This window comes from Rutidosis leptorrhynchoides, chromosome 3, assembly GCF_046630445.1.
Source record: "Rutidosis leptorrhynchoides isolate AG116_Rl617_1_P2 chromosome 3, CSIRO_AGI_Rlap_v1, whole genome shotgun sequence".
Lineage (NCBI taxonomy): Eukaryota > Viridiplantae > Streptophyta > Magnoliopsida > Asterales > Asteraceae > Rutidosis > Rutidosis leptorrhynchoides.
The window spans coordinates 394,500,564-394,521,505 of record NC_092335.1 but is presented as its reverse complement, the minus strand read 5'-3'; the positions used below and the strand labels follow the sequence as shown (position 1 = coordinate 394,521,505).

The 20,942-nt window shown below is 38.2% G+C and overlaps 1 long non-coding RNA gene across 5 annotated transcripts; it reads left to right on the top strand.

The window, feature by feature from the left end:
• Window positions 1–700: 700 nt before the first annotated feature.
• On the top strand, window positions 701–6,811 carry LOC139897700 (uncharacterized). 5 transcript variants are annotated; one of them, XR_011776743.1, is made up of 4 exons: window positions 701–1,056; window positions 4,818–4,884; window positions 5,069–5,811; window positions 5,900–6,811. It is a non-coding gene; the product is annotated as an uncharacterized lncRNA (long non-coding RNA). The 5 variants fall into 5 exon arrangements; XR_011776741.1 differs by having other exon boundaries at window positions 4,818–4,910; XR_011776744.1 differs by having other exon boundaries at window positions 4,818–5,180; window positions 5,459–5,811.
• The last annotated feature ends 14,131 nt before the right edge of the window (window positions 6,812–20,942 follow it).

The window sequence follows — 20,942 nt, the reverse complement described above, 5'->3', positions numbered from 1 at the left end:
ATACTAAATTGTGTATAAACCCATCTTAATCACTAAATTATCTAGATAAGCTCCGCTTCAAATTCGACCGCTCAAGGAACGACCCTAGGTCATATTTGCCCTTGCTAACTCATAGGAAGGAATAATAGATTTAGGCCCAACACATATAAATTAAACAATCAACTTCTCCCGTTGGTATCCTGAACTAACGTTTTACGACCTAACGACGCCGCATAAATAAACCGTCCGATTCGGGCATATTACTAGGGTGTTACAAAATCTGAGCACGAGGTTGATGTTACTAAAAGCAAGGCATATAGAGCTTTGAAGTGTGCAATTAAATATGTGCAAGGAGATTATGAGTTACAATATGTACATTTAAGGGATTACTTGGAAGAATTGAGAAGATCTAACCCTAGTACTACTATAATAGTGGATGTTCAACAATGTGAATCTAGCTCTGATATTAGGATTTTTAAGCGGGTGTATGTATGTTTAGGACTATTAAAGGAGGGTTTCAAGGCTTTAGATAGGGACTTGCTTGGATTAGATGGAGCTTTCATGAAATAATTAGCATCAGGAGAATTACCCAACTTCTATTGGGATAAGTAATCTTCGCAACCTGATTGATCTACGTCACCCTCCTCCCTCACAACAAAATACTATTCACGTTTTGGCCATTTGCATTTTGATATTATACTCGGATTGGTCCAAATTACTCCATCAGCTTTTAATTAAAAAAAAACATATATTGACTATCGAGTGCTTTGCGTGTTATTATATTATACAAGACCAAAGGTAGCTTGGATCAAACTCCATCAGATATATCAAACACCTCCAACACCCATACCCTCCACTCCCTTCTGTCAGATGTACTTCTTCAAGCCTTTCCATACCACATTTTCTTTTTTCATTACAAACAAAACCAAAAAACCTAAACAAAAAATCTCCCGATGTACCGATGCCCTCACCAGATTAATCACCATCCGCCACCATTGCCGCTGAGCACCACACCTCCAACAACAACACTTCCACTCATCTGATTGCTTCACAAGGCGTTGTAAAACAAGATTGCAGGTACGAAATTCTGGAACAATCGATCAGTTTTAATTAAATTAGTTATTTATGTCTTTTATGCCTCTTGAATTGATCTTTTTGTATTCAAATTTGATCTTCTATTATGTTTTTTTTTTCTACATGTGAAAATTGTTAGAAATAGGAGGTTATGTGCATATTATTTATGGAAGAGAGGATTGATAATTTAGAAGTTTGATTGATCTTGAAAACTCTTCTTTTATTGCTTATTGAATTGCTTTGTTGCTTGATTACAAATGAGGGGTGAAGCCCTCTATTTATACTACTCAATGGAGTAGTCTAGATCACTCCATCATCTACTACTATCTAGATATTTCCTAGTATTTCTAGACCTAGATATTTTACAAGATTATTCTACACACATTCTACACACTTTCACTACTACATATTACAAGAAGTTTCTACAAAATGGGCTATAATCTTGATCCAAAATATTTGTATACTTGCAAGCCCAAATCCAAAACAAATAGCCCAAAATCAAGTTTATTTTCCAACAGCCCCCCTTAAACTTGATTTCGTTACTCCGAGCATATTCCGTAATCTCTGAAACGTCTCGTGTTTTAGAGGCTTTGTGAAAATATCTGCAACTTGGTCAAGTGACTTCGCGTACTTTATCTGCACCTCTTTATTTGTAACACACTCCCTGATGTAATGGTATTTCGTATCAATGTGCTTGCTTCTATCATGGAAGACTGGATTCTTCGCTAGAGCAATCGCAGACTTGTTATCCACATATATCTCTGTGGATTCCTTTTGAAAAAACTTAAGCTCATTTAGTAACTTCCTGAGCCATATTGCATGACAGGTGCACGATGTTGCTGCTACAAACTCGGCTTCACACGTTGACAGAGTCACAATGGGTTGCTTCTTCGAGCTCCATGTGAACGCCGTATCTCCCATATAGAACACGAAACCACTCGTACTCTTACGATCATCTATGTCTCCAGCCCAATCACTATCACTGTATCCAACTAGCTTGAAGTGCTCAGAAGGCGAATAAAACAGGCCATAGTCAATCGTACCTTTGATGTAGCGAAGTATCCTCTTGGCCGCCTTCAAGTGATTTATTGTAGGTGCTTCCATATATCGACTTACTAGTCCAACTCCGTAGAGAATATCTGGTCTCGTGCAGGTTAGGTACCTCAGACTTCCAACCAAACTCTTGTATTGTGTTGGGTCCACCAAGTGTCCTTCATCATCTTTTGACAATTTGAGATTGCAATCCACCGGTGTGTTCATTGACTTGCAGTCATTCATCTTAAACTTCTTGAGCACCTCATTCGCATAACCTTCTTGGGATATGAATATTCCTTCTTTCTTTTGTTTTACCTCAATCCCAAGATAGTAAGCCATAAGTCCAATGTCGGTCATCTCGAACTCCCGAACCATTGCTTTCTTGAACTCATCAAACATTTTGGGATTACTACCAGTGAATATCAAGTCATCCACATATAGGCACACAATCATAACATCTCCTTCCTTGCTTACTTTGGTATAGAGAGCATGCTCATGTGGGCATTTTGTAAAGCCATTCTGTTGGAAATACTTGTCTATCCTGCTATTCCATGCCCGAGGCGCTTGCTTCAACCCGTATAAGGCCTTTTTCAATTTTAGCACCTTATTCTCTTGGCCTTTCACGATGTATCCCAAAGGTTGTTCTATATAGACTTCTTCTTCTAAGTAGCCATTAAGGAACGCGGATTTGACATCCATTTGATAAATCTTCCAATTATGTTGAGCCGCAAGTGAGATTATCAATCTTATGGTTTCTAGACGAGCGACGGGAGCAAATACCTCGTCATAGTCTATGCCGGCTCGTTGACTATATCCCTTCGCCACCAACCTTGCCTTGTATCTTTCAATTTCACCTTTGGAATTCTTCTTGGCCTTGTATACCCATTTTACACCAATGGCCTTATGCCCCTTTGGTAGAGTAGCAAGATCCCACGTATCATTCCTCTGGATTGCTTGAATCTCCTCGTCCATGGCACGTTTCCACTTTTGGCTTTTTGCTGCGTCTTCGTAACTTATTGGCTCACAATCGGTAAGAAGGCAGAATAATGTTAGATTCTCCATAGGCTGTGTTACCTCGTACAACTCCTCAATGCTCCTTGTGTGATGTTGTAGCCTACTTGATTCTCCTCCTGATGGTGGTGTCACTTCATTAGGTGTAGTGGTTGGAGTACGTGGAGAGTGCGGAGATGGTGTACTAGAAGGTTCCTGAACTTCTAGATATTCTTCGTTCCTTGCAGTACTCTCGAATGGATAAGGGAGAAAGTCGTAGTTCTCCTCTTCGGGAACATTCCAATCCCACGTTGCTTCTTCATCGAACACCACATCTTGACTTGAGATTACTTTACCGGTCTTGGGATTGTATAACTTGTAACCCTTCGAACTTGAGTCATAGCCCACGAATATGAGTTTCTCGCTTTTATCATCGAGCTTCGTCCTCTTCTGATCTGGCACATGAGCATATGCCACACTTCCGAACACTCGAAGGTGTGAGATGCCGGGCTTCCTTCCACTCCAAGCTTCAATGGGCGTTTTGTTCTTGACGCTTCTAGTGGGCGAACGATTTGCTAGATAGATCGCACAGTCCACTGCCTCAGCCCAAAACTCCTTAGGCATCCTTTTGCTCTTTAACATACTCCGAGCCATATCAAGAATGGTCCTATTTTTTCTTTCCGCAACACCATTTTGCTGAGGTGAATACGGAAGGGTTAGAGGACGTCGTAACCCATTGTTGTCGCAAAATTCCTTGAATTCCTTGGATGTGAACTCTCCTCCACGATCGGATCTCAACGCCTTTATGGTGAGACCACTTTGATTCTCCACAAATGCTTTAAACTTCTTGAACATTCCAAAAGCTTCCGACTTCTCTTTTAGAAAATAGACCCATGTCTTTCGACTAAAATCATCAATGAATAGAAGAAAATATCTATTTTTACCAAAAGACGGTGGGCTGATGGGTCCACACACATCCGTGTGAATAAGTTCTAGAGGTTTCTTCGCTCTACTAGAAGCTTCTGTTGGAAAACTGTTTCGAAAGTGCTTTCCTAGAAGGCATCCCTCACATATTTGATCCGGATGATTAATTGGAGGCAAACCCTTCACCATTCCTTTACTTGATAATAATTTTAAGCCTCCAAAATTTAAGTGCCCGTATCTCATGTGCCAAAGCCAAGAATTATCTTTGAAACATGCTTTTAAACATCTTGGAATGTCATGTTGAATATTTAGCATGAACATCCTATTCGTTGACATTGGCACCTTAGCAATCAAACCTCCTTTTTTGTCTCTTAAAGAAAGGGTACGATTTATCATGTGAATATCATAGCCTTTCTCCAAGAGTTGTCCAATACTCAGTATATTCGTCTTCATATTGGGCACATAATACACGTTAGAGATAAATTGATGCCTTCCATTTTTCAAGCGGATGAGAATCTTACCTTTGCCTTTAACCGGGACTTTAGAGGAATCTCCGAAGGTGATATTTCCACTAATTACCTCGTCTAACTCCACAAATATGTTTTTGTCACCGCACATATGGTTGCTTGCACCCGTGTCGAGATACCACAAATTTGATTCTCCGTTATCTTCACCTTTGCATGCTAGTAACAAAGTGTTTTTCACGGCTTCGGTATCTTCTTGCACTAAATTTGCTCTTTCTTGCACGTAATTGTTTGACTTCTCGCATTCCGAGGCATAGTGGCCAAATTTATGACAATTATAGCATTTGGCAGTCCAAGATGTACAGAATCTACTCGGTTCGAAGATTAGGAACGAAATGGTCGTCATTATGATTTATAGGTTACGATTTTTTTGCGATTAAAGAGGTTAATGTTTATAGTTATTCTATTTGTTTGTTTCAATAATCTTTCAGTGTTTGCGTTATTAATCTTCTAATTGAATGAAGAATCAGGATACAAATTAGGGTTTCAGGCGTTATTAAAATTACTGAAAAACTCCAAATTTATACGATTCTATTTTCCAGCTAGGGTTGGTGGTACTGCTCAATTCGATTCTCCGACGATAGTTCCGGCAATTATAGCAGAGGAAGAAGAAGATTTTGTTTATTTCTTGCTTTACCCTTAACCTGCAAAAAGGTACTTTTAATGTTTTATTCTATCAGTTTTTTCTTTTCATTCTGATAATTGGTTTTAGACTGTATGTGTGTTAATAGCGAATCTGGTGTTGATGTTATGTCTTTTAGGGTTGTTTGTTTGTGCTTATAAGGTATTGTCAAATAATATGATGTAAAGAGATTATTATTCTTTGTTCATTGTTTGCTTCTTAGTGATCAACTTTACATGTCACATTTCCATGTTGAGGATTAGTGATTTTTTGAGTTGAAATACACTGACCTACAGTGTTGTTATTGTAGGCTTCAAATTATGGAAGTCCCAAGATTATGTTGTGTAGAAGGAAGGATATCTTTTTTACATGGAGACATATATAATCTATTATAAATAATAAATAATATATTTAAATCTAATCTAAATATATTTAAAAGAAAATCGATATGTAATCTTCATTTGCTGAAAAATTTACAGTGCAACATGCAACGGAGGTTCTGAACATCAGAAATGAGGCTACTCCAAGTGGTAAGTTTTTAGTTTCTGTTTTAGTATGATATGTGAATTTTGTTGTTGGTTTTAGCTGTAATAACATGCCGATAGTTATGCCTACGGGACTCGAACGCCGTGATCACGGACGACATTCATATCACAAATTCAGGTAGCTGTTATATTTTATGCAACCAGTCGCTTGATTTATAATTAGTTTCGACTGAAATTTACAGATTATTTGTCGTTTTTTCTTTCAGGTATTTCAATACCCAAATATGTGGATTGACTTGCTAATGATGTTAAACACAGGTTGTTGGTGGTTTCCTTTTGTGGGTTGGGGTTATTGTTTCATGTTCTTATATTTATATGCACACGAAGGTAGAAAATGGGTTAGGTGCACAACAAATGTCAAAGGTCACTTAAATTACTATTCTCAAATAATCACTAAAATTATAGATATCCATTTTATATGATATTGATAATCATGAATGCACTTACACTCTTTTTTAGTTTAATTAGAATTAGAATAGCAACTACGAGTATTTTGTTGGTGTTGATTTTAATGCAAGTGTAGAACTGTCTATACATTTTAAAGATTGTGTGGCAACTAGATTAGCAAATTCTAGATCAAAATTAATATATGACAATTCCAAATTAGTTTAGGTGATGTTGTTGCTTGCTTCATAGTTGTAGTTGTTTTGTTGTTATACAATATTTTTGTCATCACTAAACGTTGACTGTTTCAGGTTTCCATATTCTATCTACTATGTACCTGCTACTGCTGCTAATGGTTTTACAGCTGCTCCTGGTGGCAGTCTTGCTATTGTTGTCGAAGCTAGCGAAATTGATTGTGATCTTTTTGTGAGTTTATATCGTTTAACTTTTGTTATATGTATCGCTTAAGTTCTTAATATATCTTTGACGTTATAGTAGTTGTGATTTCAATCGGTTTGTTTGATTTTTTTAGCCATTAGGTACTGTTTGTTTGTTGCTTTATAGGTGATAATTTTGTAACCAACCATGAGATGGTGTTTCCTCATGTAAGTAGACATTTTTTTAACTAATGACCATATGTTTCTTTGACCGGCTATTTGTTGTGCAAGGCTCGTATCTATTTGTTTGATTTTTTACCGTAAGATAGTGTTTGTTTGATTCTTTGTAGGTGATGATTTTGTACGCAACGATCGTTTTTCTTTGATTTGAGTTGCCTTCTTGGCAAATTTCGAGTTTGTAAAGCTACTATCCTAATACAGTAGCATGTGTTTATAGGTAGATGGTATGTATGATCATGTAGCAATTAATAATAATTTAAATGTCATGAAATTAGATTCATTGTTTTATTGTTTAAGTAGATACCATCATAGGTATTCATTCTAGGGTTAACTTAGATCACAAAGTAAACTAAATGGATTATAATTATGGATTATAATTGGACTGAAATCTTGAAATGGATATATAACCTATAACCTGTAAAGGTCAATTTCGCACCATTAATAGTTCACCAACCGTTATATTTATAGATTTTTCAAACATAATGTATAACCGCGTAGCGTGTAACGACTCTGGATTTTTCAACGTTTAATTAATAATATTTATTATTAGTACTTGTGTTTAATGAATGTATTTTTATACAATTACTTGTTACCGTACTTGACTTTACATGCCCGACTCGTTTTTGTGACACACGTACTTTTAACGAATAATATTTTCGAATATTATTTACATTCATGATTAATTATTATTAATCATTTTTAATTAACTAATGCAAGTGGTTAATTACTTGGGCCTTATTTAATTAATTGTTGCTTACTTACTTAAAACTTGGGCTATTGTTAATGGATTCATGTTAATGGACTTGGAAGCCCACCATACTTTTCTTAATGGACTATTAGGAGCCCAATATTATGTTAATGACTTGTTAAGGACTTAACTTGGATTAATTAGTAAAGGAATCTAGTTACATGCACACTTACACCACTTTCCCATACCAATTTGCTTTATTACCATTCTAAGCTATCACCTCATCCCCATGCTTGAAAGGTTGCATTTGACCCTTCCTCTTTGACACCAAAACCGTCCACTTTAGATGGGTGTGGGAGAGTTCAAAATTTTTTTTTTTTTATTACTTACTCACTTGCATTCTCTCATTCCAAACACACACAACTTACTTGCAATTTCTTTTTACTCTCCTTTTCTCTCAAATTGTAAGTAACAAGGCTTCATTTTTTTTCTCTTCTTTTTCTTGTGAAAACCGAAACATATACCTACATCATCATCATCATTTGCTTGATTAAGTTACTTGTTCTTTGTTGTTGTTGAATTACTTGCTTTGTTAGCTTGTTGTTTGTTGTTGTTAAGAATCAAACTTCCTAGTTTATTCTTCATATTATCTTGTTATTACAAGAACAAACAAGAACCTAAACTTTCTAGTTTATGGTTCTACACTTAATGTTTTAAAAGATTTAGAGTTCATGAGTTTTAAACATACTTGTGTTCATGTTTGTAAACTCAAGGTTTACTTTCTTAAAGATTAAAGCCTTGGCTTGAATCTTTAAAGTATGAACAACCATGAACTTGTCACTTGTAGAATTAGTTTATCTATTCATTTTATGTACTTTAAAGTTTGTGATGTTGTTATTTTGATCAAGTGTTACTAGTTAATCTTGATCTCATTTTTCTTTAACCAAATTTAACTTTGTAAGTTCAAGAACATGGAAGTATAACTTTCTAGTTATAACTTCATATACTTGTGTTGGATCTAAGTTTCTATAGCTTATGGTCTTCTAATTTTGTTGTAAACAAGAGCTTATGAGCTTACATACACTTTTCAAGATGAAAATCTAAGTTTCATAACTTATGGTTTCATTAAAGTAAAGATCCAAGTATTATAACTTAGGATCTAACTTAAGAACTTTAGATCTAGACTTTTGGGTCTAGGATCTTCAAGATCTAACTAAGAACTATGTTCTACAACTTAAGATCTTGTTTATTTAGTTTACTTTCAAGTTTGTAGCTTAATATTACTTTTATAACTCTTGTATGTGTCGGATCTAAGATCTTGATGTAACTTTGGTTCATCAAACTACTTGCAACACTTAAATGAGTTGTGCTACATATCTTAGACTTGCACTGGTGTTATGATGGTTAAAACTTGGTAAAGATGATGTAAACACATCAACGAGTTGTACACTTGAAGCTATATGCATCAAGGATGAGAACCGTGATGAACATCAAGCACCAAGAACCCACCGAAGAACTGTGTTTACTGTTTTTGGAGGTCTGGTCAGTAACCTGGGCTACTGTAAAGTTGATTTTTAGTTAGTTCGGTTCGAGTAGATGATCTTCTGTTTAGGCCTCGTCTTAATCCGAGTTACGGTTTAGGATTTATGGCTCTCGAAAAGTCACTACACCCTATTAACGTTATGCTGAAATTTCTGACCTACTCGCACTTAAACCGTCACCACGGTCAAACAAAGACGAGTTTGGTTCTGTAAATTGGTCAGCCTCTAGGGGACTCATATACGGAGCCATGGCCACTTTCCTCACCTTATTTCAGTTTGTATAGAGGTCGTAGCAGCTGAACGAACTCAGCCTTTGTTTTAAACTCTTTTCTTGAACGAAACTTACTTTACACTTTTTGTTTAATGATGGATGATGATGATACTTAAGACCTAATTTACATACTTTTAAACCATTGGGAACGATTTACTGACTTAGTAACTTTTGACTTAGGTTGAGGACTTTTCAGACCAACCACTTTGCTTACCTTTCCGCTTATCGACTTTTACTACTTTCCACTGTGAGTTATAGCATCCCTTTTTACTTTAACTATTTTGGGAACTGAGAATACATGTGCATTTTACGTTTTACATACTAGGCACGAGTACTTAAACTTTATAATTGTGTGGGTTATACAACGGCATAAACTTTCCCCTTAGCTCGGTAACGTTTAGTCATTGGTCTTTGAACCGGTGAACGCGAATCTTAGATATAGATCCATAGGGTTTGACATCCCCACTCGGGCTAGTAGCCCTAGCATTTAACGGGTGTTTAATACTTCGTAAACATACGCACTCGCCAAGTGTAAATTTAGGGGGTGATAAACGTTAAGTTAGTTACCAAGTGCCCACGGTTATACATATACTTTTCATACTATTTTGAAACTCTGTTGAAGCACTGAAATCTCGTGGCCTACCTTACATTACTGTTATACTTAAACTATAGCTCACCAACCTTTGTGTTGACGTTTTTAAGCATGTTTTTCTCAGGTGCTTAAGGTTTGCTTGCTTCCGCTGTACTAGTCATGCTTTGTAGACACCCGCTGCGCTTATTAGAGATGTCACCGCATGAAACATTTAATTTGCATTCAAACTATATTACTTTTGAAACGATGTATTTGTAACGACCTATGGGTCACGTACTATTATTGCTTGCTATTCGTAGAGGCACACTTTTGGTTGCTAAACATTTGACGTTGGTTAAAACGTCACCTTTATTCATGAATGCAAACTTGTTTTGAAACAACATATAGTATTTGACCTTGTAATGATCCTGTTGTTGATGATTCGTACATGATGGTTTTTTACGGGGCATCACATTTGGTATCAGGGCTTTGGTTGTAGGGAATTAGGTTGCATTAGTGAGTCTGGACTGACCCGAGTAGGATTCACTAATATGACTAATCTACAACTTGCTAGTTTACTTGTTTCTGCGGAACTTACTGCATGCTGCTGCTTACTATTGCTACTATATGCCGTATACTGCTACATGTTTACTCTACTGCATGCTACTATATGCTTCGATTGCATGATACTTCTGTACGATTTGCTATTATTGCCATGCTACTTACTGTTATACATGATCTAGACTGTCATAGTTACTTTGCCTAATACGTGCTTGCTTTATGACTTACTGACATGGAAAAAGTTATTTTTTTCCTTGTTCAGATGTCGGATGCCCCGCCCACTATCATTCTCTTGGAGAGCGACTCGGACTCATCGGCCACCTTACCTACCGTTGTTGCTGACTCGATCTCGTCATCTACACCTTCCAGAGACTCCGGAAATTCATCCTCCGGAGCCATTAGCCATGCGCCCGGCCCAGTGATCACCTCTAACGAAGCCGAGGACCTACAGGAGATTCCAGCTCCACTTGCCCCAGGACCCTCGGAGCCACAGCAACATTCCGGTGGTGCTGTGATTCCCGCGGAACTTGGGGAAGGTCCGGTCCATAATGAGCATAACCATTGGTGCCGACGCCTTCCTGATGGACGTTTAGTGCCGATCCTGCCTTTCAGATACCGACTGATGATGGCCGCCCGAGGAGAGCCACCCGTGCAGCCACCCCCAGATGATTCCGACGACTCATCATCCGACGACTTATCCTCTGATGACTCCAGTGACGAGGATTCCAACGAGGATCCCAAGGAAGCACCTGTGCAGCCACCCTCTACCCCGCCGAAGAAGCGGTATCGTTTCGACGGTACTGTGATTCCTGGGGTTAACGGAGGAAGATCGTCCGTTAACGCACATGGACTGAGGACTAGTGTTATTGCCCGTATGCAGCTTATGCCGTATCCTGCTGATCCCTTCATCCGTAAGCCTTACCGCTATGCACCATCTACTTCTGGAGCCGGACCATCTGCACCACCAGCACCACCTGTACCGACTGCACCGCCTGCCCCACCATCTCCCTCTGTCGAGGAACTGACGAGGGAAGTGGAGATCCTCCGTGCTCGGGTAACTGAGCTCGAGGACCAGATGTCCCAAATAATGGACATCCTTCACCCACCATCACCATAGGAGATTTGTATTAGAATTCATTATGTAATCTAATTTGTAGTTTCATGTATTACTTATGTATTGTACGAACATATGCAGATGTATGCAACTTATTATTAATGAATGGAACTTTGTGTTGTTTAATTCTTGCACAGTGTTCTATTTGCATTACTGTGTGATGACTTTGTGGTATCTGAATCTATTTGTGTTACTTAATTAGCATGTGTTGTGTTGATTCCATGCTGGTTACCATATATTGTATTATTACTATTTGAATACTGGATTTTGAATTGAGTCAAAATTTTTGTTTAGAACATCAATGGCGAACGGAAGATCAACACCCACCGCAGCCCAAATCGAGGAAATGATCAATGAACGAGTCGCCGCAGCTTTAGCGGAAACGAACCCCCAAGCTCCACCGCCACCGGTTATCCATCCCATTCGTAATGGGTGCACATACAAAGAGTTTCAAAGCTGCAAGCCCCACAACTTTAGTGGAACTGAGGGGCCAGTTGGTCTCACCAGGTGATTTGATAAATTAGAATCTGTGTTCCGAGTTAGTAACTGCTCAGAGGCGAACAAAACCAAGTATGCTTCATGTACGCTGTCAGACGGCGCACTAACTAGGTGGAACACTCTGGCTCAAGCAAAGGGTATTGATGAGGCGTATGCCACTCCATGGGAAGAGTTTAAGGGGGCCATGATTGAGGAATATTGCCCTAGGATAGAGATCCAGAATATGGAGATTGAGTTTATGCAGTTGAAAGTTGTGGGAAACGATCTCGATGGTTACAACCGTAAGTATCTAGAATTAGCCCTGATGTGTCCTACCATGGTTACCCCGGAGTTTAAGCGCATGGAAAGGTACTTGTGGGCACTTCCTAAGTCCATTAAGGGAAATGTCACCTCATCTAAGCCACCTAATGTCCCGGAAGCAATGCGCATGGCGCACACCTTAATGAACCAAATTATCATCGATGAACCGGAAAAGGCTAAATCCGAATCGGGTAGTAGTGATAAGCGTAAGTGGGACAACAACAAGGGGAGAGTCTATGATCAAGCCTCCGCTAAGAGGCATAACAACGGTGGGATCTCAATCCGAACACTAGCTCGAACTCCAACTACATGGGTAGTCTGCCGCAGTGCAAGAGGTGCTACAAGCACCATACCGGGTACTGTAACGTTGTTTGTGAAAAATGCAAAAGGACTGGGCATATTGGCAAGGACTGCAAGATCACCACCATGACTGGGAAGCCGAACCCCATGGGACCGAGAAAGTGCTATGAATGCGGACAGACGGGCCACTTCAGAAATGAGTGTCCCAACAAGCAAAAGGACGACGGACCACCGCGTGGCAGAGCTTTCAATGTAAATGCAAGGGATGCCCATGAGAACCCCGACTTGGTGACAGGTATATTCACTATCAACAATCTATTAGCTTCTGTCCTATTTGATACTGGTGCCGATAGAAGTTATGTATGTAGACACTTTTGCTCTAAGATAAATTGGTCGTTAGTTCCTTTAAAGGAGAGTATGCTTGTAGAGGTAGCCAATGGAAAACTTGAGAAAGTTGACCAAATTAGCCGAGGAGCTATTATCAACATAGCTGGTGTGGATTTCGAGATTGACTTGATACCCATTAAGTTGGGAAGCTTTGATGTTATTGTCGGTATGGAATGGTTGACCAAGATAAGGGCTGACATTATCTGTGGGGATAAAGCTCTTCGTATACCACACGGAGACGGTGAGCCACTGATTATTTACGGAGAGAGATGTAGTTCGAAACTGAATCTCATTAGTTGCATGAAAGCGCAAAATATCATGAAGAAAGGACGTCTTGCTGTTTTGGCACATGTGAAAATGTTAGAAACTGAGGTGAAGAGCGTGGATGACGTACGAATTATGAACGAATTTTCCGATGTCTTTCCGGAAGAATTTCCTGGATTACCGCCACCTAGAGTAGTAGAGTTTCAGATCGATTTAGTGCCAGGAGCTGCACCTGTAACTCGTGCACCTTATCGACTCGCACCTTCCGAAGTGCAAGAATTGCAGAGCCAACTACAAGAACTGCTAGACCGTAGATTTATCCAACCAAGTTTCTCGCCTTGAGGCGCACCTGTTTTGTTTGTGAAGAAGAAGGACAGATCCTTCCGCATGTGTATCGACTACCGTGAACTCAACAAATTGACGATCAAGAATCGGTATCCTCTTCCCCGAATTGACGATTTTTTTGATCAACTACAAGGATCAAGCGTTTACTCTAAGATCGATTTGCGATCCGGTTATCACCAGTTGAGGGTGAAAGAGAGCGATGTGATGAAGACTGCATTCAGGACTCGTTATGGTCATTATGAGTTTCTCGTGATGCCGTTCGGTTTAACCAATGCACCTGCCGTGTTTATGGATCTCATGAATCGTGTCTGTAAGCCATACCTGGATAAGTTCATTATCGTCTTCATAGATGATATCCTCATCTACTCCAAAAGCAAAGAAGAACATGAACAACATCTTCATCTAGTGCTCGAACTCTTGAGACAAGAGCAACTTTATGCCAAATTCTCCAAGTGTGAGTTTTGGTTGAAGGAAGTCCAATTTCTGGGTCACGTTGTGAGTGATCAAGGTATCAAAGTTGATCCCGCAAAGATTGAAGCTATCAGCAAGTGGGAGACCCCCACTACTCCGACTCATATCCGCCAATTTTTAGGCCTCGCCGGTTACTACCGAAGATTTATTGAAGGTTTCTCTCTGATTGCGCGTCCTTTGACCGCGCTGACTCACAAAGGGAAGAAGTTCATTTGGGAACCCGAACAGGAATATGCATTTCAAATCTTGAAGAAGAAGTTAACCACTGCACCTATCTTATCACTTCCTGAAGGTAGTGACGGTTTCGTCGTTTATTGCGATGCTTCGAAAAGTAGTTTTGGTTGTGTACTGATGCAACGCACAAAGGTTATCGCTTACGCCTCTCGTCAACTGAAGATTCATGAACAAAATTACACAACGCACGATTTCGAGCTTGGAGCCGTTGTCTTTGCATTAAAACTGTGGAGACACTATCTTTATGGAACAAGGAGCACTATTTTCACCGATCATAAAAGCCTCCAACACATCTTCGATCAAAAGCAACTGAATATGAGACAGTGTCGATGGATCAAGATGCTGAGCGACTATGATTGTGAACTACGTTATCACCCTGGCAAGGCCAATGTTGTAGCTGACGCTTTGAGCCGAAAGGAGAGGATGACACCTCTTCGTGTTCGGGCACTGAACATCACCATTCATTCGAACCTCAATAGCCAGATCCGAGCAGCCCAAGATGAGGCTCTCAAGGAGGAGAATATATCTCATGAATACTTGAACAATCTCATTTATTGATTTGAAGTTAAGGAGACTGGACTCCGATGCTATGCCGGAAGAATTTGGGTGCCCCGTTATGGAGATCTACGGAACCTTATATTAGATGAAGCCCACAATTCGAGATATTCGATTCATCCAGGAGCCGGTAAAATGTACCACGATCTTAAGGAACAGTATTGGTGGCCTAATCTTAAGAAGGACGTTGCAACTTATGTTGGTAAGTGTTTGACTTGCTCGAAAGTTAAGGTCGAACATCAAAAGCCTTCTGGGTTACTTCAACAACCGGAAATCCCGCAATGGAAGTGGGAAAGGATAACAATGGATTTCATTACGAAGTTACCAAAGACGGTGGGCGGATACGATACCATCTGGGTTATTGTTGACCATCTTACTAAATCTGCACACTTCTTAGCCATGAAGGAAACGGATACGATGGAAAGACTAGCTCAACTATACATAAAAGAGGTTGTATCTCGTCATGGTGTACCTTTATCGATCATCTCAGATCATGATCCCCGTTTTGCTTCCAGATTTTGGTGTTCTTTGCAAGAAGCCTTGGGGACTCGTCTCGACATGAGTACCGCGTATCATCCACAGACCGACGGGCAAAGTGAATGCACGATTCAGACTTTAGAAGACATGTTGCGTGCATGTGTCATTGATTTCGGAAAGGCTTGGGAAAGGCATTTGTCGCTAGCCGAATTCTCTTACAACAACAGTTATCATTCGAGTATTAATGCCGCACCTTTTGAAGCATTGTATTGCCGCAAGTGCCGATCTCCTATTTGTTGGGCCGAAGTAGGCGAAACGTAAATCACCAGACCCGAGATACTCCATGAAACAACTGAGAAGATTGTCCAAATTCAAGCGAGACTCAAGACGGCCCGTGATCGCCAAAAGAGTTATGCCGACCTTAAACGTAAAGACTTTGAATTCAACATGGGTGACCGTGTAATGTTGAAGGTCGCACCTTGGAAAGGTGTGATATGTTTTGGAAAACGTGGGAAGTTAAACCCGCGATACATTGGTCCTTTTGAAATCTTGGAGCGTGTTGGACCCGTTGCTTACCGTCTGGATCTCCCAGCTCAATTGAGCTCCGTTCATCCTACTTTTCATGTATCGAATTTGAAGAAGTGTCTTGCTAAACCGGAACATATCATACCATTGGAGTGTTTGACGACAAACTCCACTTCGTGGAAGAACCTGTTGAAATTATGGACCGTGAGGTCAAAACTTTGAAACACAACAAGATTCCGATCATCCGAGTACGATGGAATGCCAAACGAGGACCTGGGTTTACCTGGGAACTAGAGGATCAAATGATGCAGAAGTATCCTCACCTTTTCCCAACTCCTCCATCTACCTCATCTAAAAATTTCGGGACGAAATTTTCTTTAACAGGTGGGTAATGTAACGACCCTGGATTTTCCAACGTTTAATTAATAATATTTATTATTAATGCTTGTGTTTAATGAATGTATTTTTATACAATTACTTGTTACCGTACTTGACTTTACATGCCCGATTCGTCTTTGTGACACATGTACTTTTAACGAATAATATTTTCGAATATTATTTACATTCATGATTAATTATTATTAATCATTTTTAATTAACTAATGCAAGTGGTTAATTACTTGGGCCTTATTTAATTAATTGTTGCTTACTTACTTAAAACTTGGGCTATTGTTAATGGATTCATGTTAATGGACTTGGAAGCCCACCCTACTTTTCTTAATGGACTATTAGGAGCCCAACATTATGTTAAGGACTTGTTAAGGACTTAACTTAGATTAATTAGTAAAGGAATCTAGTTACATGCACACTTACACCACTTTCCCATACCAATTTTCTTTATTACCATTCTAAGCTATCACCTCCTCCCCATGCTTGAAAGGTTGCATTTGACCCTTCCTCTTTGACACCAAAACCGTCCACTTTAGATGGGTGTGGGAGAGTTCAAATTTTTTTTTATTACTTACTCACTTGCATTCTCTCATTCCAAACACACACAACTTTCTTGCAATTTCTTTTTACTCTCCTTTTCTCTCAAATTGTAAGTAACAAGGCTTCATTTTTTTCTCTTCTTTTTCTTGTGAAAACCGAAACATATACCTACATCATCATCATCATTTGCATGATTAAGTTACATGTTCTTTGTTGTTGTTGAATTACTTGCTTTGTTAGCTTGTTGTTTGTTGTTGTTAAGAATCAAACTTCCTAGTTTATTCTTCGTATTATCTTGTTATTACAAGAACAAACAAGAACCTAAACTTTCTAGTTTATGGTTCTACACTTAATGTTTTAAAAGATTTAAAGTTCATGAGTTTTAAACATTCTTGTGTTCATGTTTGTAAACTCAAGGTTTACTTTCTTAAAGATCAAAGCCTTGGCTTGAATCTTTAAAGTATGAACAACCATGAACCTGTCACTTGTAGAATTAGTTTATCTCTTCACTTTATGTACTTTAAAGTTTGTGATGTTGTTATTTTGGTCAAGTGTTACTAGTTAATCTTGATCTCATTTTTCTTTAACCAAATTTAACTTTGTAAGTTTAAGAACATGGAAGTATAAATTTCTAGTTATAACTTCATATACTTGTGTTGGATCTAAGTTTCTATAGCTTATGGTCTTCTAATTTTGTTGTAAACAAGAGCTTATGAGCTTACATACAATTTTCAAGATGAAAATCTAAGTTTCATAACTTATGGTTTCATTAAAGTAAAGATCCAAGTATTATAACTTAGGATCTAACTTAAGAACTTTAAATCTAGACTTTTGGGTCTAGGATCTTCAAGATCTAACTAAGAACTATGTTCTACAACTTAAGATCTTGTTTATTTAGTTTACTTTCAAGTTTGTAGCTTAATATTACTTTTATAACTCTTGTATGTGTCGGATCTAAGATCTTGATGTAACTTTGGTTCATCAAACTACTTGCAACACTTAAATGAGTTGTGCTACATATCTTAGACTTGCACTAGTGTTATGATGGTCAAAACTTGGTAAAGATGATGTAAACACATCAACGAGTTGTACACTTGAAGCTATATGCATCAAGGATGAGAACCGTGATGAACATCAAGCACCAAGAACCCACCGAAGAACTGTGTTTACTGTTTTTGGAGGTCTGGTCAGTAACCTGGGCTACTGTAAAGTTGATTTTTAGTTAGTTCGGTTCGAGTAGATGATCTTCTGTTTAGGCCTCGTCTTAATCCGAGTTACGGTTTAGGATTTATGGCTCTCCAAAAGTCACTACACCCTATTAACATTATGCTGAAATTTCTGACCTACTCGCACTTAAACCGTCACCGCGGTCAAATGAAGACGAGTTTGGTTCTGGAAATTGGTCAGTCTCTAGGGGACTCATATACGGAGCCATGGCCACTGGCCTCACCTTATTTCAGTTTGTATAGAGGTGGTAGCGGCTGAATGAACTCAGCCTTTGTTTTAAACTCTTTTCTTGAACGAAACTTACTTTACACTTTTTGTTTAATGATGGATGATGATGATGATGATACTTAAGACCTAATTTACATACTTTTAAACCTTTAGGAACGATTTACTGACTTAGTAACTTTTGACTTAGGTTGAGGACTTTTCAGACCAACCACTTTGCTTACCTTTCCGCGTATCGACTTTTACTACTTTCCACTGTGAGTTATAGCATCCCTTTTTACTTTAACTATTTTGGGAACTGAGAATACATGCACATTTTACGTTTTACATACTAGGCACGAGTACTTAAACTTTATAATTGTGTGGGTTATACAACGGCATAAACTTTCCCCTTAGCTCGGTAACTTTTAGTCATTGGTCTTTGAACCAGTGAACGCGAATCTTAGATATGGATCCATAGGGTTTGACATCCCCACTCGGGCTAGTAGCGCTAGCATTTAACAGGTGTTTAATATTTCGTAAACATACACACTCGCCAAGTGTATTTTTAGGGGGTGATAAACGTTAAGTTAGTTACCAAGTGCCCACGGTTATACATATACTTTTTGTACTGTTTTGAAATGCTGTTGAAGCACTGAAATCTCGTGGCCTACCTTACATTACTGTTATACTTAAACTATAGCTCACCAACATTTGTGTTGACATTTTTAAGCATGTTTTTCTCAGGTGCTTAAGGTTTGCTTGCTTCCGCTGTACTAGTCATGATTTGTAGACACCTGCTGCGCTTATTAGAGATGTCACGGCATGAAACGTTTAATTTGCATTCAAACTATATTACTTTTGAAACGATGTATTTGTAACGACCTATGGGTCATGTACTATTATTGCTTGCTATTCGTAGAGGCACACTTTTGGTTGCTAAACATTTTACATTGGTTAAAACGTCACCTTTATTCATGAATGCAAACTTGTTTTGAAACAGCATATAGTATTTGACCTTGTAATGATCCTGTTGTTGATGATTCGTACACTATGGTTTTGTACGGGGCATCACATAGCGCGTACCTTCAATCTTGTTATTATCATCTGTTGGAGTAGATTCAAATAATGGTATATATCCATTAGCTTATGCATTGGTGGAAAAGGAGAAGTATGAGTCTTGTTTGTGGTTTTTAGATTGTTTAGGGAATGATTTGGGTCTACATACATGTTCCAATTTTACTTTTATAAGTGATAGACAAAAGGTATTTAATATATTCTTTTTTAATTATTATTTTTTCTTTTTTTTTTTTCTTTTCAGGGATTGTTACAAGCAGTGGATAGACTCTACCCATGTGCAGAACACAGATGTTGTGTAAAGCATCTACATGGTAACATGAAATCTAAATGGAGTGGGGATGCATACAAGAATCACCTTTGGTAGTGTGCTACATCCACAACTGTACCTGAATTTGAAAAGAATATGTTAGCATTGACGAGTTTTAATGAAGCATGGTAGATTTGGTTGAATAAGATTCCACCTAAACATTCGTCAAAAAGCCACTTTACTGGTATGCTTAATTTTTAATTTATTAAATTTTTTAAATCTTTGATTATAAGTAAACACTAGTTAGTCAATTGCATTATATTGCAGGTAGAGCGATGTCTTACTCAGTAATATGTGTGAGGTGTTAAATATGTGGTTAGTAGATGTTAGAGATAAATCAATCATTACTTGTCTGGAATTTGTTAAAGAGTATCCAATGAAAAGAATTTTAAATTTTATTAATTGGATGTCCAACTGTAAAGGTCCATTAACACCAACTGCAACCAAAATATTCGAAGGAAATCAGAAAGATGCACACAAGTTGACTGTTTTATGGAATGGTGATGGAAAGTACCAAGTTAATGGACCTCATAATGAACAGTGTGTGGTTGATATAGTGAATAAAGTGTGTGCTTGTCGAAGATGGGAGCTCATAGGTATTCCTTGTAAACATGTAGTGGTTGTACTTTGGAATATGTCTAGGGTGAATGATGAGAATGTTGGTCCTCTTGAGTCTTGGGTGCATCCAATACACTGGCTATCTACTTAGAAGAAGACTTATAAATTTAAAATTAATCCAGTCAATGGAAGAGATTTGTGGCCTAAGAGTGATGTAACAACCAAATTGTTACCACCAATAAAAAAAAACTACAATTGGAAGACCTAAGAAGAACAGAAAGAAAGGGTTGGATGAAAAAGTTGACTTGAAAGGGAAAAGCAAATTGTCTAAGCATGGTGCAAATAATCGTTGTGGTAATTGTAAACAACCTGGGCATAACAAGAAGCGATGTACTAATGATAGGGTCAACACCGGTCAAAGTCAATGAGGGTCAAGATTACTTGTCAAAGCAGGGTGTTATGTTGGGGTTATTTTGGTGTTCTTCAATACTTTTGTTATTTATTATTTAGTGTTATTTGGTATTCTTGAATACTTATTTTAGTATCATGTTATTTTGAAATGGTGATTGATATGTGGACACAATAACTTTGTCATGTTAGTTTAGTATCATGTTATGGAATGTGTTACTTTTTCATGATAGTTTAGTATCATGTTATTTTGTTATTTGGTTATCTTGATACTTATTTTGTTATCATGTAATCTTAATTGCTCCAAACTGAACACAATAACTTTGTCAAAACTGGACTGTCAAAACTGCTCATTGAAGGGCTCCACAAATGAGTTTAAACCAAGCAGTCTCAAAACTGCACAAATGAGTTTAAACGAAGCAGTCTCAAAAC